Here is a 7,500-nt window from a genome sequence, read left to right on the forward strand (position 1 = left end):
TGCCGCCGCATCGATCGAGGGAGCTCGCCGGTCCCGGCGCGTCGCTGCCCCGCGCCGGGCGTGCGGGGGGGCGCACGCCTGGGCCCCCCCTCTCTGCACACACCGGCCGACTGTTCCGGGCTAGCACAGGCGAAGGGACAGCCCGCTACCTTCCGTGCTACTCCCGGGGGAACCGGGCTCTCGAGCCTGCCTGGCCTGCCAGGACGAGGTTACCCGCGGAGGGGGGACGGCCGTTTCCGGGTCGACGGCCCCGGGCTGCGCCGCCTTTGCCCGCCCTCCGACGTTTCGGGCCCGGAGGCCTTGGACAGTTAGAACTGGCGCGAAGAGATCGGAAGGTCTGGTAGGAAGTCGCCAAGACTATGTCGAACACAACCGCCAAAGTGTCGAGGAACACAAATCGCCACCAGAGTGTCGAAGTTAAAAGCAGCACTGAGTATCGAACACAAAAATCGCCAGACTGTCGAACTTAATTCAGCTCAGAGTATCGAACACAAAAATCGCCAGACTGTCGAACTTAATTCAGCTCAGAGTATCGAACACAAAAATCGCCAGACTGTCGAACTTACCATGGGCTCAGAGTATCGAGTGTTAATCGCCCAGGTGTGTCGAACTTAAAATGGGCGGATTATCGAGTGTTTAATCGCCCGAGTGTCGAACTTAAAATGGGCGGATTATCGAGTGTTTAATCGCCCGAGTGTCGAACTTAAAATGGGCGGATTATCGAGTGTTTAATCGCCCGAGTGTCGAATGTCACGGCCAACATGTTCACAATTCGACAAAGCGTTCGAAAGTTCGACTATTAGCGTTCAAAAGTTCGACTGTTAGCGTTCAAAAGTTCGACAAAGTGTTCGCATGTTCGACAAAGTGTTCAAAATTCGACAAAGTGTTCGAAATTCGACAAAGTGTTCAAAATTCGACAAAGTGTTCAAAATTCGACAAAGTGTTCAAAATTCGACAAAGTGTTCAAAATCCGACCTCCGAGAGCTCTTTGGCATGCACACGAGTTCCAAATTGCCGCCCACCGTCTTTGGAACCGTTCCTCGGGCCTGTCTCAAAGTGGTCCCGAGCCGCCATTTTGTTCTAAAAAACGTGTTCCCGAAAATCTCCGGGTACCCCGCCAACCCCCCCGGCCGAAAATGACGAGTTGCACTTTGGGGGCGAATTTGAAATTTCAGTCCGACGATGAGGCACCGAAAGCCCGCAAACGGTACTCGGATCGTCCCCCTTGCCGACTTCCGTGATTTTTCAAAGTTAAAGTTTTCGGGCTGCGGACACTTTATTGCAACGGGGCAAGGCGCCGGGGCGAATTCCCACCCCTCCAGCGGGGCCCTGGAACTCCAACCCGGCGTGGATTTTCGGATTTTTCCCCTTCCCCACCGACTTTCCTCCGCTGACACTTAGAATTTTTTTTGACACTTAGAATTTTTTTTGACACTTAGAATTTTTTTGACACTTAGAATTTTTTTGACACTTAGAATTTTTTTTGACACTTAGAATTTTTTTTGACACTTAGAATTTTTTTCTAAGTTTTTCCTTCTGGTTACTGACTTCCCTCGTCGGGCACGGGGATTTTCGACTTCCTCCTCCCGACCGAGGGGCCTCATTTTCGGGCATTTTCCTCAGATTTCCAAGCATTTTTAGACACTTTTCCCGACTTTTCCTGCTTACTGATTTCACACTTTTGGCCATTTTTATGCATTTTCCCGACTTTTCCTGCTTACTGATTTCACACTTTTGGCCATTTTTAAGCATTTTCCTGGTTACTGATTTCACGCTTTTGGACATTTTCGGAGGTTCTGACGGCTTTTTCGCCTTACTGCTTCGGACATTTCGGGCACTTGGCTGACTTTTCCCGCTTACTCCTTCCGGGCTTTTACTCATTTTCGGAGGTTCTGACGGCTTTTTCGCCTTACTGCTTCGGACATTTCGGGCACTTGGCTGACTTTTCCCGCTTACTCCTTCCGGGCTTTTACTCATTTTCGGAGGTTCTGACGGCTTTTTCGCCTTACTGCTTCGGACATTTCGGGCACTTGGCTGACTTTTCCCGCTTACTCCTTCCGGGCTTTTACTCATTTTCGGAGGTTCTGACGGCTTTTTCGCCTTACTGCTTCGGACATTTCGGGCACTTGGCTGACTTTTCCCGCTTACTCCTTCCGGGCTTTTACTCATTTTCGGAGGTTCCGACGGCTTTTTCGCCTTACTGCTTCGGACATTTCGGGCACTTGGCTGACTTTTCCCGCTTACTCCTTCCGGGCTTTTACTCATTTTCGGAGGTTCCGACGGCTTTTTCGCCTTACTGCTTCGGACATTTCGGGCACTTTGCTGACTTCTCCACCTTACTCCTTCCGGGCTTTTACTCATTTTCGGAGGTTCCGACGGCTTTTTCGCCTTACTGCTTCGGGCACTTTGCTGACCTTTTCCCGCTTACCCCTTTCAAGGTTTTGGACGTCTCCGGTCGGGTCCGCGCCCCTCGCCCGGGCCGGAACGCCTCCCCGCCGGCCGAGTTCCTCGGGGTCGCCCCCTCGCCCGGGAAAAACCGCTCCCCGCCGTCCCACAGCACTCCGACTCGGCCAGGCAGCCTCACGGGCACAGCGACTCCTGCCCACCTCGGGAACCGACGCCCCGCTCGGGCTCAGGCTCCGAAAAACCACCACAGCGGGGCAGCTACCCTCAATGCAGCCGAAATTCAAACTCCTCCCCTCCGAAAGGCGCGCCTCACCCGGCCACGGCCTCGGAACTGCTCCCCTTCCTCGGGATCGGCCCCTCGCCCGGGAAAACCCGCTCCCCGCCGTCCCACAGCACTCCGACTCGGCCAGGCAGCCTCACGGGCACAGCGACTCCTGCCCACCTCGGGAACCGACGCCCCGCTCGGGCTCAGGCTCCGAAAACCCACAACAGCGGGCAGCTACCCTCAATGCAGCCGAAATTCAAATTCCTCCCCTCCGAAAGGCGCGCCTCACCCGGCCACGGCCTCCAAATCGCTCCCCTTCCTCGGGATCGCCCCCTCGCCCGGGAAAACCCGCTCCCCGCCGTCCCACAGCACTCCGACTCGGCCAGGCAGCCTCACGGGCACAGCGACTCCTGCCCACCTCGGGAACCGACGCCCCGCTCGGGCTCAGGCTCCGAAAAACCACCACAGCGGGGCAGCTACCCTCAATGCAGCCGAAATTCAAACTCCTCCCCTCCGAAAGGCGCGCCTCACCCGGCCACGGCCTCGGAACTGCTCCCCTTCCTCGGGATCGGCCCCTCGCCCGGGAAAACCCGCTCCCCGCCGTCCCACAGCACTCCGACTCGGCCAGGCAGCCTCACGGGCACAGCGACTCCTGCCCACCTCGGGAACCGACGCCCCGCTCGGGCTCAGGCTCCGAAAACCCACAACAGCGGGCAGCTACCCTCAATGCAGCCGAAATTCAAATCCCTCCCCTTCGAGAGGCGCGCCTCACCCGGCCACGGCCTCCAAATCGCTCCCCTTAGGCGAAAATTAAGCCCCCGTGGCCGATAATACCCCTCCTTGATCGTGCACAAGGGCAGCTCCAAGTTGAACGGGCTCAGGCTCCAAAAACCCACAACAGCGGGCAGCTACCCTCAATGCAGCCGAAATTCAAATCCCTCCCCTTCGAGAGGCGCGCCTCACCCGGCCACGGCCTCCAAATCGCTCCCCTTAGGCGAAAATTAAGCCCCCGTGGCCGATAATACCCCTCCTTGATCGTGCACAAGGGCAGCTCCAAGTTGAACGGGCTCAGGCTCCAAAAACCCACAACAGCGGGCAGCTACCCTCAATGCAGCCGAAATTCAAATCCCTCCCCTTCGAGAGGCGCGCCTCACCCGGCCACGGCCTCCAAATCGCTCCCCTTAGGCGAAAATTAAGCCCCCGTGGCCGATAATACCCCTCCTTGATCGTGCACAAGGGCAGCTCCAAGTTGAACGGGCTCAGGCTCCAAAAACCCACAACAGCGGGCAGCTACCCTCAATGCAGCCGAAATTCAAATCCCTCCCCTTCGAGAGGCGCGCCTCACCCGGCCACGGCCTCCAAATCGCTCCCCTTAGGCGAAAATTAAGCCCCCGTGGCCGATAATACCCCTCCTTGATCGTGCACAAGGGCAGCTCCAAGTTGAACGGGCTCAGGCTCCAAAAACCCACAACAGCGGGCAGCTACCCTCAATGCAGCCGAAATTCAAATCCCTCCCCTTCGAGAGGCGCGCCTCACCCGGCCACGGCCTCCAAATCGCTCCCCTTAGGCGAAAATTAAGCCCCCGTGGCCGATAATACCCCTCCTTGATCGTGCACAAGGGCAGCTCCAAGTTGAACGGGCTCAGGCTCCAAAAACCCACAACAGCGGGCAGCTACCCTCAATGCAGCCGAAATTCAAATCCCTCCCCTTCGAGAGGCGCGCCTCACCCGGCCACGGCCTCCAAATCGCTCCCCTTAGGCGAAAATTAAGCCCCCGTGGCCGATAATACCCCTCCTTGATCGTGCACAAGGGCAGCTCCAAGTTGAACGGGCTCAGGCTCCAAAAACCCACAACAGCGGGCAGCTACCCTCAATGCAGCCGAAATTCAAATCCCTCCCCTTCGAGAGGCGCGCCTCACCCGGCCACGGCCTCCAAATCGCTCCCCTTAGGCGAAAATTAAGCCCCCGTGGCCGATAATACCCCTCCTTGATCGTGCACAAGGGCAGCTCCAAGTTGAACGGGCTCAGGCTCCGAAAAACCACCACAGCGGGGCAGCTACCCTCAATGCAGCCGAAATTCAAATCCCTCCCCTTCGAGAGGCGCGCCTCACCCGGCCACGGCCTCCAAATCGCTCCCCTTAGGCGAAAATTAAGCCCCCGTGGCCGATAATACCCCTCCTTGATCGTGCACAAGGGCAGCTCCAAGTTGAACGGGCTCAGGCTCCAAAAACCCACAACAGCGGGCAGCTACCCTCAATGCAGCCGAAATTCAAATCCCTCCCCTTCGAGAGGCGCGCCTCACCCGGCCACGGCCTCCAAATCGCTCCCCTTAGGCGAAAATTAAGCCCCCGTGGCCGATAATACCCCTCCTTGATCGTGCACAAGGGCAGCTCCAAGTTGAACGGGCTCAGGCTCCAAAAACCCACAACAGCGGGCAGCTACCCTCAATGCAGCCGAAATTCAAATCCCTCCCCTTCGAAAGGCGCGCCTCACCCGGCCACGGCCTCCAAATCGCTCCCCTTAGGCGAAAATTAAGCCCCCGTGGCGGATAATACCCCTCCTTGATCGTGCACAAGGGCAGCTCCAAGTTGAACGGGCTCAGGCTCCAAAAACCCACAACAGCGGGCAGCTACCCTCAATGCAGCCGAAATTCAAATCCCTCCCCTTCGAAAGGCGCGCCTCACCCGGCCACGGCCTCCAAATCGCTCCCCTTAGGCGAAAATTAAGCCCCCGTGGCGGATAATACCCCTCCTTGATCGTGCACAAGGGCAGCTCCAAGTTGAACGGAGAAGTCAGTAACCAACCAAAAATAAGCTTGGTTACTGATTTCTCCCGTTGGTTACTGACTTCTCCCTTTGGTTACTGATTTCTCCCGTTGGTTACTCATTTCTCTTGTTGGTTACTGACTTCTCCCTTTGGTTACTGATTTCTCCCGTTGGTTACTGACTTCTCCCGTTGGTTACTCATTTCTCCCGTTGGTTACTCATTTCTCCCGTTGGTTACTCATTTCTCCTGTTGGTTACTGATTTCTTGGTTACTCATTTCTCTTCTTGGTTACTCATTTCTCCTGTTGGTTACTGATTTCTTGGTTACTCATTTCTCTTCTTGGTTACTCATTTCCCTTTCTGACACTTAGAATTTTTTTTGACACTTAGAATTCTTTTTGACACTTAGAATTTTTTTTGACACTTAGAATTTTTTTTGACACTTAGAATTCTTTTTGACACTTAGAATTTTTTTTGACACTTAGAATTTTTTTTGACACTTAGAATTTTTTTTGACACTTAGAATTTTTTTTGACACTTAGAATTTTTTTGACACTTAGAATTTTTTTTGACACTTAGAATTTTTTTTGACACTTAGAATTCTTTTTGACACTTAGAATTTTTTTGACACTTAGAATTTTTTTTGACACTTAGAATTTTTTTTGACACTTAGAATTTTTTTTGACACTTAGAATTTTTTTTGACACTTAGAATTTTTTTTGACACTTAGAATTCTTTTTGACACTTAGAATTTTTTTTGACACTTAGAATTTTTTTGACACTTAGAATTTTTTTGACACTTAGAATTCTTTTTGACACTTAGAATTTTTTTTGACACTTAGAATTTTTTTTGACACTTAGAATTTTTTTTGACACTTAGAATTTTTTTCTAAGTTTTTCCTTCTGGTTACTGACTTCCCTCGTCGGGCACGGGGATTTTCGACTTCCTCCTCCCGACCGAGGGGCCTCATTTTCGGGCATTTTCCTCAGATTTCCAAGCATTTTTAGACACTTTTCCCGACTTTTCCTGCTTACTGATTTCACACTTTTGGCCATTTTTATGCATTTTCCCGACTTTTCCTGCTTACTGATTTCACACTTTTGGCCATTTTTATGCATTTTCCCGACTTTTCCTGCTTACTGATTTCACACTTTTGGCCATTTTTAAGCATTTTCCTGGTTACTGATTTCACGCTTTTGGACATTTTCGGAGGTTCTGACGGCTTTTTCGCCTTACTGCTTCGGACATTTCGGGCACTTGGCTGACTTTTCCCGCTTACTCCTTCCGGGCTTTTACTCATTTTCGGAGGTTCTGACGGCTTTTTCGCCTTACTGCTTCGGACATTTCGGGCACTTGGCTGACTTTTCCCGCTTACTCCTTCCGGGCTTTTACTCATTTTCGGAGGTTCTGACGGCTTTTTCGCCTTACTGCTTCGGACATTTCGGGCACTTGGCTGACTTTTCCCGCTTACTCCTTCCGGGCTTTTACTCATTTTCGGAGGTTCTGACGGCTTTTTCGCCTTACTGCTTCGGACATTTCGGGCACTTGGCTGACTTTTCCCGCTTACTCCTTCCGGGCTTTTACTCATTTTCGGAGGTTCCGACGGCTTTTTCGCCTTACTGCTTCGGACATTTCGGGCACTTTGCTGACTTCTCCACCTTACTCCTTCCGGGCTTTTACTCATTTTCGGAGGTTCCGACGGCTTTTTCGCCTTACTGCTTCGGGCACTTTGCTGACCTTTTCCCGCTTACCCCTTTCAAGGTTTTGGACGTCTCCGGTCGGGTCCGCGCCCCTCGCCCGGGCCGGAACGCCTCCCCGCCGGCCGAGTTCCTCGGGGTCGCCCCCTCGCCCGGGAAAAACCGCTCCCCGCCGTCCCACAGCACTCCGACTCGGCCAGGCAGCCTCACGGGCACAGCGACTCCTGCCCACCTCGGGAACCGACGCCCCGCTCGGGCTCAGGCTCCGAAAAACCACCACAGCGGGGCAGCTACCCTCAATGCAGCCGAAATTCAAACTCCTCCCCTCCGAAAGGCGCGCCTCACCCGGCCACGGCCTCGGAACTGC

Source organism: Stegostoma tigrinum, unplaced genomic scaffold, assembly GCF_030684315.1.
Source record: "Stegostoma tigrinum isolate sSteTig4 unplaced genomic scaffold, sSteTig4.hap1 scaffold_312, whole genome shotgun sequence".
Lineage (NCBI taxonomy): Eukaryota > Metazoa > Chordata > Chondrichthyes > Orectolobiformes > Stegostomatidae > Stegostoma > Stegostoma tigrinum.